Source organism: Octodon degus, unplaced genomic scaffold (genome assembly GCF_000260255.1).
Source record: "Octodon degus isolate 3935 unplaced genomic scaffold, OctDeg1.0 scaffold00050, whole genome shotgun sequence".
Classification (NCBI taxonomy): domain Eukaryota; kingdom Metazoa; phylum Chordata; class Mammalia; order Rodentia; family Octodontidae; genus Octodon; species Octodon degus.
In genome coordinates this window covers 10,721,191-10,733,690 of record NW_004524626.1, presented here as the reverse complement: position 1 = coordinate 10,733,690, position 12,500 = coordinate 10,721,191, and the positions used below count along the sequence as shown (strand labels likewise).

Below are 12,500 nucleotides of genomic sequence, written 5' to 3'. Positions count from 1 at the left end.
AAAATTGAAGAAGCATTCTCCTATCTTACTCTTTTTTTTTTATTTTTTTTATTTATTTGTGTGTGTGTGTGTGTGTGTATGTGTGTGTGTGTGTGTGTGGCCAGCTCAGCCCACCAGGGGGCAGGGCTGGCTGGCATGTGGTGCTGGGGATTGAACTGTGGTCCCTGTGCTTTGCTTTAGCTTAGCTTGTTCTAAATAGGTGCTTTAGACCACTGAGCCATCTCACCAGCCCCTATCTTACTCTTTAATTAACTTATACTTTGGTTTTCTCTTGAAGATATTGAACTTTTTTCGTGTATGATAGAACATCAGTGAGCAACTGTGATAGGATTTCTAGTGTCCGTTAGCAGGATAATGGACTTTACCTAAGTGGTAAGGCCAGCTGCAGGCACCAGGTGGAAATGCACCCTAATCTTTTGAAGGATACAGTTGCATAAAGAGTAAATAGAGGGGAGATAGCGAGGTGGTGTAAGCTGAGCAAGCCGCAAGCTCAAGGACCCAGGTTCCATCCCGGGCCCCACATGCCATGTGGGCCACAGAAACTGGGCATGGTGGCCCACGCCTGCAATCCCAGCACTGGGGAGACTGAGACAGGAGGATCATTACAAGTCCGAGCTGCGTTGTGAGACCCTGTGTGGAATAAATAAATGAATAAAGTATTTAAATTTTTTAAAAAAAGAATAAATGGAAAGACAGCACTTAAATATGTTCAGTGGAAACAATTTGATATCCTTAAATAAAGACAATACTTAGGAAGCTGTTAAAAGAACAATGAACAGCTTTGAGGACATAGCACTGGGGTGCAGAGGATACAGAGAAATGGAGAAGATCACATTTAAAGAAATCACAGATAGGACCTGGGGAGATGGCTCAGTAGAATAAGTACTTGCCAGGCAAGCACAAGGGTCTGAGTTCAATACCCAGTTCCACCAAAAAAAAAAAAAAAAAAAAAAAAAAAAGAAAGAAAAAAAAAAGAAATCACAGACATTAGTAAGAGGATGACAGTAAGGGTGACTTTAAATTTCTTTTTATTTTATTTATTTATTTATTTAGTGGAACTGGGGATTAAACTCAGATCTTTGCCAGGGAAGCACTTATTCTACTGAGCCGTCTCCCTGGCCCCTTATTTTATTTCTTTTATGCATTTAGTACAGGGTCTACAGGATCTCACTACACAGATTGGACTCATAGTGATCCTTCTGTTTTCAGCCTCCCAAGGGCTGGGATTACAGGCGCACGCCACCATACCCAGTCTCAATCACTGTCTCAGCGCGCCATCCCCAGGGGTGGGGCTGGCACAGCACACCAAGGATCAAACTGTGGTCTAAATTTCTTTTTACTTAACTGTAATCCTAAATTTTGTACATCGATTTAATGATGTTAAAAGAATAGTAACAACAAAGTGTTTTAATTGAAGAAACAAAATTATTTTAAAAATAGAGTTTTTCGACATCTTCACCTCTTGTTCTACTCTACATATTCTGCTTTCATCTTGGAGCTTGGAATCTATTAGGGCTTGCCGCTGTTTTTTATTTTTTCATACCCTGGTTGCAATTCAGCAGGATGAGCTTCCATAGCGTTTGGGAAGTGCTTCAGGGAGCAAGTGGGTATGCAGAAAACAAGATAATCCAGCAGTCCTAGTGAGGCTGTGGGGTGGAGTCTTGGGAATATCTGGTGTTATTGTCGATACAGTTGTATATGCTTGAAAAATTCCAGGATACAAATGGGAGAGAGGTGACAGTAAATGATAAAGCCAACTGTGAAGAGGATAGCTAATGATAGTTTGTAGAGAAGGTGCAGGCAGCGATCAGAAGGCCACAGTGATGGGGGTGGGGGTGCTGGTGTTGGCATTGGGGGTGACTGTCCTGGTGGTGACCACGGCCGTGAAGTTACAGAAATAGTGCTGGTATCGGTGGTGTTGATGACTGCGGCAAAGGGGACAAGGCTGGTGGTGGTGACAGTGGCTGTCACAGTCCTGGGTGTCTGTGGTGGCGATGGGGATGATGTTGATGAGGAAGGAGGAGAGGAGGGGCACAGCAGTGACAGTGGGTGTGACGGTGTCATGGTGATGACAGTGATGGTGGCAACCACGATGATGGCTACGACAGTAACATGGTCATGATAATGGCCAGTGAGACTCTCGCACCCCTTTTATGATTCTACTTGCAACAAAGACTTTTCTTGCTAAGGACTGACCCCCTTTGAGAAGTAGCAAAGGTCTTGTGAAATCCTCACAAGAACGAACTCATAGTGTGAGATAGCCTACCCATAGAACCCCTTATTTTGTGGCTTTCTTTTTTTCTTTATTAATTTTATTGAGAAAGAAATAGCAATGAGACAGTTTCAAAACAGGTTAGTAGGACAGTTACAATAATTAATACACTGCATATTGGCTTTTTTTTTTTCAGAACCGGGGATTGAACTCAGGCCAGTGCACTCGACAGGGAAGTGCTTATTCCACTGAGCCATCTCCCCGGCCCCTTACACTGCATATTGTTGTCTTCATTGTAGTTATACAGAGTACAAAATGTGGACATGATATCTTGTCTAAATACTATTAGTACAAATCTTTCTTCTCATTGAACTAAGAAAAAGTAGCTGTATATTTATGCTAACTATTTTATATATATATGTATATATTTTTTTTCTTTTTTTCACTACAAAGTGGTCCTTCATTTATATTCTCCCTTTTTGTTTAGTTTTGTCAGAGATGGGTGTTCCATTGCCATTCAAATATTGTAGGTGCATGAATTCAGCAAAATAATCCAACATAATCCAATAGTCCATAATAGTAGTGGGCTATATCCACAGAACTGGCAATGTCAGAAGTTGTTGACTTGAGCCTTTTATAGCTCAGCATATTAAAAAAAACACTGGTTAGATACCATGAAGTAGGTGGCAATGCCTTAACTGTATGCATGTTGTCAGGCCCAAGGGCCTCTTCCATTCTTGTCAATGGGATTGCTAACCTTCTCTCCTTTCATACACTATTTTGTGGCTTTCAAGAATCTAGTTTCATGCCATGTGTTAGAATCTTGATAAATCAAAGTTTGAAAAAACAAACAAACAAAAAAACCCAAACAAAGTTTGCTATGGATACTTCTCTGATTCCTTCATTATTCACTTCTTAAAATAATTTATAGAACCAGCCCAGCATTGCCATACATGTCTATAATTCCTCAGGAGACTGAGGCAGGATTGCCCTGAATTTGAGGCCAGCCTGGGCTACATAGTGAGATGCTATTGCAAAACAAAAATAAAAAATAAAGCAAAACAAACAAACAACCCCCCCCCCAAAAAAAAAAAAAAAACCAACCAAACAAGAGAATGCCCAGGCAGATCAGGCCCAGAGTTCCCTGGAGGAGCAAGACCAGTGTGGCAGGACACTGTTTCCTGAGGGTGTCTCAGAAGCAGCAGAAGTGAGGTGAACTGGTACTGCATTTTGGTGCATAGACCTACAGAACAGGAGCAGGTGGGCAGGGCCATCATTTTATTTCAAAAAGTTCTGGGTAAACCCCAGCAGCAGAACAGTCCTGGGCACTTCATTGCCAAAGTCCTGGAATGGAAGCAAGGAGGAGCCACTCAGGCACAGCAGACAGCCAGAAGCTTGGAGGCAGACTAAAGGAAATTCTGTGGAAAAGCAGGAGCTCAGATCATCCATCAGACCCCACTCAGGTGACTGACTTGGCCCAGCAGTGCAAGCAGGTGAGTAGCTTGGGCCCGCAGTGGGACAAGGGCACACCCTCTGCCCTGTGACCAGTGGATGAAAGGAGATAGTGGTGTGCAACACAGGAAACTCAGAAAATTGTGCAAGATGTGGAAGGAGCCAACTGTACACGGGTCTGGGAACAACCCCCAGCTCTCTCCATTGGAGGATACCCCAGGAATGGGAGAGTGCTGTAGAGACAAACACAGTAAGGAGAGATGGACATCCAAAATATTGTCAGCAGAGGGCTGGCCAAATAGCTCAGTGGATTGAAGTGCCCCTGGGGCATGCTGAGATGGAGCTTGAGACTGGGCGTGGTGGCGCACTCCTGTAATCCCAGCACTTGGCAAGCTAAAAACAGGCAGATCACTACAAGTCCGAACTAGTAGTGAGACCCTGAACACCCTGTAGGCCCTTCCCTAAAATGCAGAAAAAATATATATTATCAGCAGAAGATTAGACCCAGTCCCACACCCAGAAGCCAAGGTCAGCCCCATTCCCACCATAAATCCTATTGCAAGCTTGGTGGTGTTACACAGCACATTTTGGGGATCTGACTTGGACACTACCAAGGAACTGCGAACACCAGAGTAATCTCACTATTTTTCTTTTTCTCTGTTTGTTTGAGTGGTTTTTCTTTTTTAGTCTGCTTGGAGTGTTTTGTGGTTGTTTTTATTTATTTACTTTTGCCTATTTAGGTTGCTTATGTTGATTTTTGTTTTGTTCTATCCGTCTTCTTTCTGTCTTCCCTCAATTCTCTCCACCGACTTTCTGATCCTTGCATCTGAATGAACGTAGTCTCTTCTCTTTCTGGTTCACTTCAGTCTTCTCTTGCTTTCTCTTTCATGGTGCCTGCCCCCTTTTCTACTTTCCTAAAACTTGTGTGCTTGTCCTTGCTTCTATTGTATTTATCTTCTTTGATCACTCCATTTTGTCCCTTATGCATCTTAAATATTCCCCAACAGGATAAAATTAATCTACCAAGGGGAAACTCAGTGCACACAAGTTCCTGATATATGTTGGGCTTCGTTATACAACTGCAGAGCTTCCTCCTGTGGCTTAAGGTAACAAATTAATAGTTATGACAGTTTGTCAGCTGCTAGGCTGTGCTTGATGCTGTTGTTGTTGCTAATTGTACTGCTTTAGCCAGGAGACTTTGCCTGTTTTCGGCAGTTTTTCTCCCACTTGTAACAATGCTGTGATTGTCTTTGATCATCACCAATCCCGCAGTCCAGCACCAAAGAAAGGGGTGCTGAGCCAAATAGATAGCAGCTTCTCATCCTTAATACATGGGGAAGGCAGGTTCTCCAGAGAGACACAAAGACCAAGAACAATCTGCGTCTAGAATACATCTCTGAGGAACAGCGATTTCTGAGGGAGGTGTCAATATTAGTGGTAAAGCTATCTACCATAAAAAAATCTACAAGCACCAACACAGAAAATAAAACAGGAAGCAGAAAATGACAAAGTGCAGAATCAAAATGCAACAACAGACCTCCAGCCCACCTAGGACAACTCCAGAGTACAAGGAGATAGAACAATCAGAAGCCACACACTGGAACTGTCTTTTTAATTAAAGTATTTATTTATTTCTTTACTTACTACAGGGTCTTGCTTGCAGTTCAGACTCATAGTGACCTTCCTGTCTCAGCCTTCCCAGTGCTGAGATTACAGGTGTGTGCCACTACACCTGGATTTGGTGGCAGGCACTTTGTGCCTGGGGTTCTGGGGCTGGCATGGCATGTGGTGCTGGGATTTGAACCTGGGTCCTTGTGCTTGCCAGGCAGGTGCTTAGACCACTGAGCTATCTTCCCAACCCAGAACTTTCTGAAATGATAGCAGCAGCAGAAAAAAAAATGGAGGTGGTTATCAAAAAAGAATACATTCTTAGGTAAAAAACAAATGATGACCAAAAAAGAGATATGTCTAATCAATCTAGAATAGATGTAGATTTTAAAAAAAGGAGCCTAGGAAAACAATGGAAACCATGAGTACCCAACATAGGAAAGAAATGGAGGGCTGGGGAGATAACTCGGTGCTCTCAGCACCTGACTGGCAAGCACAAAGACCAAAATTCGATCCCTGGTACCCCATGCCATGCTGGCCCTAGAACTGGGCATGGTGGCAAAAGCCTGTAATCCCAGCAGTAGGAAGGCTGATGCAGGAGGATCACTATGAGTCTTAACTGTGTAACAAAACCCTGTATCAAATAAATAAATTTTAGAAAAGGAAAGAAATGGAACCCATGAAACAGATCCAAACAGATATTCAAGAGATTAAAAATTCCATTGAAAGTATATACAACAGATTGAATGAAGGTGAAGACAGATTACCAGATGTAGAAGATAGGATTCCAGTTAGTGACCACAGGAAAAAAGATACCTTAAAAATAGGGATGAACCATGAAAAATCAACCCAACAGCTGCAAGATGAAGCAAAGAACAACATAAGATTGATCAGAGTCAATCAGAATCCAGAGACAACACAAACACCATAAGAAATGTCTACATAGAAGTATGGTAGAAAACTTCTCAAGCATCAATAAGGAATTTAACATACAAATACGTGAGGCATATAGACCACCCAGGAGCAAGGATCAGGATAAATCTACACCAAGGGATACAATAATCAACATTCCAGAAATTCAGCACAAGAACAGAAATATTAAAAGCAGTTCAAGAAAAGAAACAAAGGGGCCGGGGAGATGGCTTAGTGGAATAAGTGCTTCCCTGGCAAGTGCAAGGGCCTGAGTTCAATCCCTGGTTCTGCCAAAAAAATTTTTAAAAAAAGGAAAAAAAAAAAAAAAAAAAAAAAGAAAGAAAAAAGAAAAGAAACAAATACCTACGAAGAAAAACTCATCTGAATTACAGCAGGCTTCTGGACACAAAGCCTCAAAGCAAGGAGAGCTTGGAGTGAGCTATTTCAAGCCCTAAAAGAACAAAAAACCCCTCCAATCCAGATCAATGTATCCTGAAAAACTGTCTTGCCAAATCAATGAAGAAATAAGATACTTCCACAATGAGTAACAACAGAAGAAATTCGTGACCACCAAATACAAATGCTCTGAAGGATTTTTTTTAGAAAAGTGATAAGGTGGACCACAATTCCAAAAGCACCAATAAAAGAAGCCACCAGGCAAGGCAAACAATTAAACAGAGGGGAAAGCCAGGGTACCAACAACAGGAAAATAATGGGGAAGGACAAGCCAATATATGCCAGTTATAACCATCGATGTAAATGGTCTGAATTCACCAATCAAAAGAGACTGGGAAAAAATGGACCAAGAAGCATGATCCATCAATGTGCTGCAGCCAAGAAACACATTTAACTGAAAAAGAACTCATAGACTGAACAGCAAAGTACAGAAAACAATACTGCACATGACAGGAACCCAGAAAAAAGGCAGAGGGACCTATTCTACTTGCAAACAATATGAACTTCAAGCCAAGAATGATCAAAAGAGATGGAGAAGACTGTTAAGGGAAAACTCCAAGAAGAGGTGGCGATCACAAATACGTATGCACCAAATACCAGCCCACTCAACTACATAAAACAAATATCAATGGGCATGAAAAGCCAAATAACCACTAATACGATTGTAATGGGAGATCTTGCTGTCCCACTGTCACAAATAGACAAATCAACTAGACACAAAATCAACGAAGAAATATCAGAACTAGACCGAACCTGTGAACACATGGACTTAGTAGGTATCTACAGTGTTCTATCCTGCAACACCAGAATACACATTCTTCTCAGCTGTACATGAGATGTTCTCCAAAATAGGCCATATGCTGGCCCATTGAGCTTGCAAAGGAATTGAAATTATCCCATGCATACTATCTAACCATAATGCAATGACAATGGAATCAATGGTGAAAGGAACCACAACACTACATAAACACTCAGAAATTAAATAACAGTCTCAAGCACAAACAATGGATGACAAAGGACATTAAAGAAGAAATTAAACAGTATCTACAGTTTAGCAGAACCTAACGTGGCTGGCACGGAGGGATTTGGGGCCAGCGGAGTGCAGTATGGAGCCCCTCAGCAAAAAAAATGTCCTTCTGAGGAGACCGACAAGTTCTGTGGGGGGACCGCAGCCTGCCCGCGTGCGGCCCAAGGGAACTTTCGCCGGAGGCTGCACCCTGAGAAGTGGCCACAGATGAGCCCACAACAGCAGTGCATGGCTGCCATGGGGACCAACAGGGAGCTGAGCGACCTGCTGGGCTTCAGCGCGATCTTTTCTCCACCTGTTAAGAGTGGGAAAGGAAAAAAAAAAAAAAAAAAAAGCCTGGAGCCAGGGAGATGACTCAGTGGAATTGACTCAGTGGAATAAGCACTTCCCTGACAAGTGCAAGGGCCTGAGTTCAAGCCCCGGTTCTGCAAAAAAAAAAAAAAAGAAGAATAGTGGGAAAGCCAGACCAACCACACTACCACACTGGGAAGCAGTCAGTTCAGTGGATCAGGACTTAGAAGATGATGAAATGCCTTCCACCTTTCTTTATGAAGTGAGAATTAACCTGATTATCTAAGCCAAACAAAGAGTAAACAATAAAGGAAGGACAGGGGCCAGGGAGATGGCTCAGTAGAATAAGCACTTGCCTGGCAAGTGCAAGGGCCTGAGTTCAGTTCTCGGTTCCACCAAAAACAAAAACAAACAAACAAACAAACAATAAAGAAAGGACAAAGGAAAAAGAAAACTATAAACCAGTTTACCTCATGAACATATTGCAGAAATCCTCAAAATATTTAGCAAATTAAATTTCACCGTTCATAAAAGAAAAAACATAATCAAAACAAACTCCAGGTAACGTCTTGCTTAAATGTGAAGGAATGAAAGTTTTCTTCCATGAATGAAAACAAGGCAAGAAGGTCTGCTCTCTAACCTCTCTCCAGTTCAGAATTTTACTGGAAACCCGGGTCAGCATTAATATGACAACGAAGGGAAGTAAAAGGAGGAGACTGAGAAAGAAGAAATAAAACTGTCTTCATTGACAAACATGACTGTCCCAGAGAGTCTTCAAAAACCTAGAGCTTAGCAAGGATACAGGATACAAGATATGTATACGCACACACATCTTAATTCTTAAAACATTTGCCCCTTCATTTTTTCAGGCTCTTCATCTGCAGATTCAGCCAACCACAGATTGAAAATATGCAAAAATTATTGTGTCTGAACTAAGCTTTTTGCTGCAATCTTTAGACAGGAATATGACATTTACATAGCTTTTACATTGTATTGGGTATTACAAACAATATGGAGATGATTTAAAATATACAGGAGGATGTGTATAGGTTGTATTCAAACACTGTGCCATTTTTAAAAGGAACATAAGTATCTGTGGGTTTTGATATGTGTAGGGTTTTGGAGAACCACTCCGTTGTGGATACTGAAAGAACACTGTCTAGTAATGTACAATAGGAACATGGAGTAATAAATACTATTTTACAGCCGTTCCAAAGTAACAGGTACTAAAGTATAAATATACATCTACACTTGATCTGTAGGCTGACATCTAAATAGTGCTGAAGGAAATCAAAACAGACACAATAAATGTAGAAGTATACTCTGGTCATATAAAACTGTTCCAGATTTAATACAGTCCCAATAAAAACTCTTGTGTCGTAAAAAAATATAGTTTAGCAATAATGCAGACACAACCTATCATAGCATATGGGACACAAAAAGGAGCCCTAAGAGGGAAATCTATAGTGGTGAATTTTCATATCAGGAAAACAGAATGAGCTCAAGTAAACAAACCAATGTTACTCCAACTTCTAGAAAAGAACAACAAATCAAACTCAAACCTCATAGGAGGAAGGAAATTACAAAGATAAGAGCAGAAATGGATACAACTGAGACTATGAAAACAGTGTAGAGGCCAGCAAGATAGCTCAGTGGACTAAAGTGCCTGCTTAGGCAAGCTTAGGCAAGTGCAGGGACTGAGGTTTGATCCTCGGCACCACATGCTGTGCCAGCTCTGCCCCCAGGGTGGGCTGAACTGGCCAGAGTCCAGGAGTAGTGGTGGATGCCTGTAATCCCAGCACTGGGGAGGCTGAAAGCAGGAGGATCACTGTGAGTCTGAGCTGTGTAATGAGACCCTTTAACAACCAAATACATTAAAAAAAAGAAGAAAAGAAAAAAGGAAACGGTATAAAGAATGAATCAAAGTGTTGGTTCTTTGAAAGATTAAAAAAATTGATAAACCTTAGGTAACCTTATCAAAAAGAGAAAAGAAAAGGCTCAAATTCATGCTATTATGAATGAAAAGAGTGAAATGAAAATGGACCCTATGGAAATCCAGAAGATCACCAAAACCTATTTCAAGAACCTTTACTATAATACATGGTGAACAAAAAAGAAATGTACAGATTCCTAAATACATATGAACTGCCAAAACTGAATCAAGAAGATACAAAAATTCTAAATAAATCAATATCAGTCAATGAAGTTGAAGATGTAATTAAAGCTTACTAACAAAGGAAGCCCTGGTCCGAATGGATTCTCTTCTGAATTCTACAGGATATTTAGAGAACATTTAATGCCACCGCTGATGAAACTTTTTAATGAAATTGAAAGAGAAGCAGTTCTCCAAAGCTCATTCCTGAAAGCAAACATTACCCTCGTCTTGGTTACACTTCTCTCATTGCTGGGACAAATGCTCAACACTCAAAATTAGGGAAGTAAATGTTTATTTAGCTCACAGTTAGTGGAGGTTTCAGTCCATACTCAGCTGGCTTCAAGGCAGAGTGGCACGTGGCAGAGGGCAGCAGTTCATGGTGGCAGAAAACAGCAAAAAAGCAAGAGCAAAAGGGAGGAGCAGCAGCAACAATGACTACAAAGAACAAGCCTGTGTCCCTTAAGTTGCACTCAGGCTATCCACCCCAGGCTGGGCGAAACACTTACACACAAATGCTAGTGGATCATAAGTTAATCACAAACTCTAAAAGTCTATCACATGACTGCACTGAGGCTTTGGGGGACCAACTGGACACAAACCATAACAACCCTGATACCAAAACAAGAGAAGGACCCAACCAAAAAAGACAACTACAGGCCTATCTCTCTAATGAACATAGATGCGAAAATCCTCAATAATATGCCATGCAACAGGGTGCAGCAAACTGTGAATAAGATTATACACCATGCCCAAGTAGGATTCATCCCTTGGATGGCAGGGATGGTTCAACACACCAAGGAAATTTAATATACTGTTTTAACAGAACCAAAGACAAAAATCACATGATCCTCTCCATAGATGCAGAAAGGCATTTGACAAGTTCAATACTCATTCATGATAAAAACCCTATAGAAAACTGGAATAGATGGTCTTTATCTCAATCTGAGAAAAGCCATTTATGACAAACCAACAGTGAACATTGAACTAAATGATCACAGATAGAAAGTTTTCACTCTAGGAGGTTTTTTTTGTTTTTTTTGTTTTTTTTTTTTGTCCTGGATCAAGATGCCTTCAGGGCAGGTCTGGTTTGGCTTGAGGATGAGGGGATCGAATGACAGCATTCTGAACCTGACTTATTTTTTTCAGCAGGTACTTAAACATCTGAGTGAGGATAATGACAGGCCCCTGAAAGCTTTCACTCTAAAATCAGAAACAAGACAAGGATTTCCACTATTACCACTCCTATTCAGTATAGTTCTGGAAACATTAGCCAGAGCAGTTAGCCAAGAGAAAAAAAATAAAAGAAATGTGGACAGGAAAGGAGGAAGTTAAGTTGTCATTATTCACAGATGACTTGAAACTGCATAGAAGACTCATAAAACTCCTCCAGAAGACTCATAGATTTAATAACCAAATTCAGAAGCATAGTTGGGTACAAAGTCAACACTCAAGCCCCAATAGCATTCCTGTCAAAAACAAAAACTCATTGAGAAAAAAAAATAGAGAAATAATACTTTTCACAACAGCACCCAAAAAGAGAAATACTTAAGAATCAATCTAATAAAGGAAGTAAAAGACCTATACATTGAAAACTTCAGTACTCTGCAAAAGGAGATCGAAGAGTTTTTTTTTTTTTCTTCTGTATTATAGGAAAGGGTCTACAGGGTGTTCAGGGTCTCACTACTAGATTGGACTCATAGTGATCCACCTAATTTCAGCCTCCCAAGAGCTGGGATTACAGGCATGTGCGCCACCATGCCCAGTGTGAATTGCAGTCTCAGCGTGCCCTGTGGGCAGGGCTGGCATGGCAGGCCTGGGGATTGAACCCCTAAACCCTGCTCCTGCTTGCAGGCACTTTAATCCATGGAGAGGATTTTATTTATTTAATTTCATTTTTATTAATTTTATTGAGAAACAGATAGCAATGAGACAGTTTCAAAACCAATTAATAGGACAGTTTCAATAATTAATATATTGCATATTATCTTCTTAGTGGTTATTCATAGTATAAGATGCAGACATGATATCCTGTCAACTAACACTATTAGTACAAATCTTTCTTCTCATTGAATTAAGAGAAAGTACCTGTATATCTATCCTAGCTATTTTGTATATACAGATACAAAATGGTCCTTCCTTTGTATCCCCTTTTTTGGTTTAGTTTTGTTAGAGATGGGTATTCCATTGCCAGTTAAATATTGTAGGTGTGTGAATTCAGCAAAATACTCCAATATAGTCCAGTAGTCCATAATAGTAGTGAATTATCCATAGGACTGGCAATGTCAGAAGTTTTTGATTTGAGCCTTTTACAGCTCAGCATATTAATATGGCTTTATTTTTTATACCTCATTTTTATACTTTTCTGCTGGATGGTTAAGACCAAGATA

General features: G+C 40.6%; 1 protein-coding gene and 1 non-coding gene across 2 annotated transcripts in view; both read right to left on the bottom strand.

Moving 5' to 3' along the window:
• The window catches only part of Adgre3 (adhesion G protein-coupled receptor E3), an 81,366-nt gene that overhangs the window by 61,048 nt on the left and 7,818 nt on the right, over positions 1–12,500 (bottom strand). The window lies entirely within an intron of this gene.
• On the bottom strand, positions 2,866–2,991 carry LOC111817186. Its single transcript, XR_002821447.1, has one exon. It is a non-coding gene; the product is annotated as a U6atac minor spliceosomal RNA (small nuclear RNA).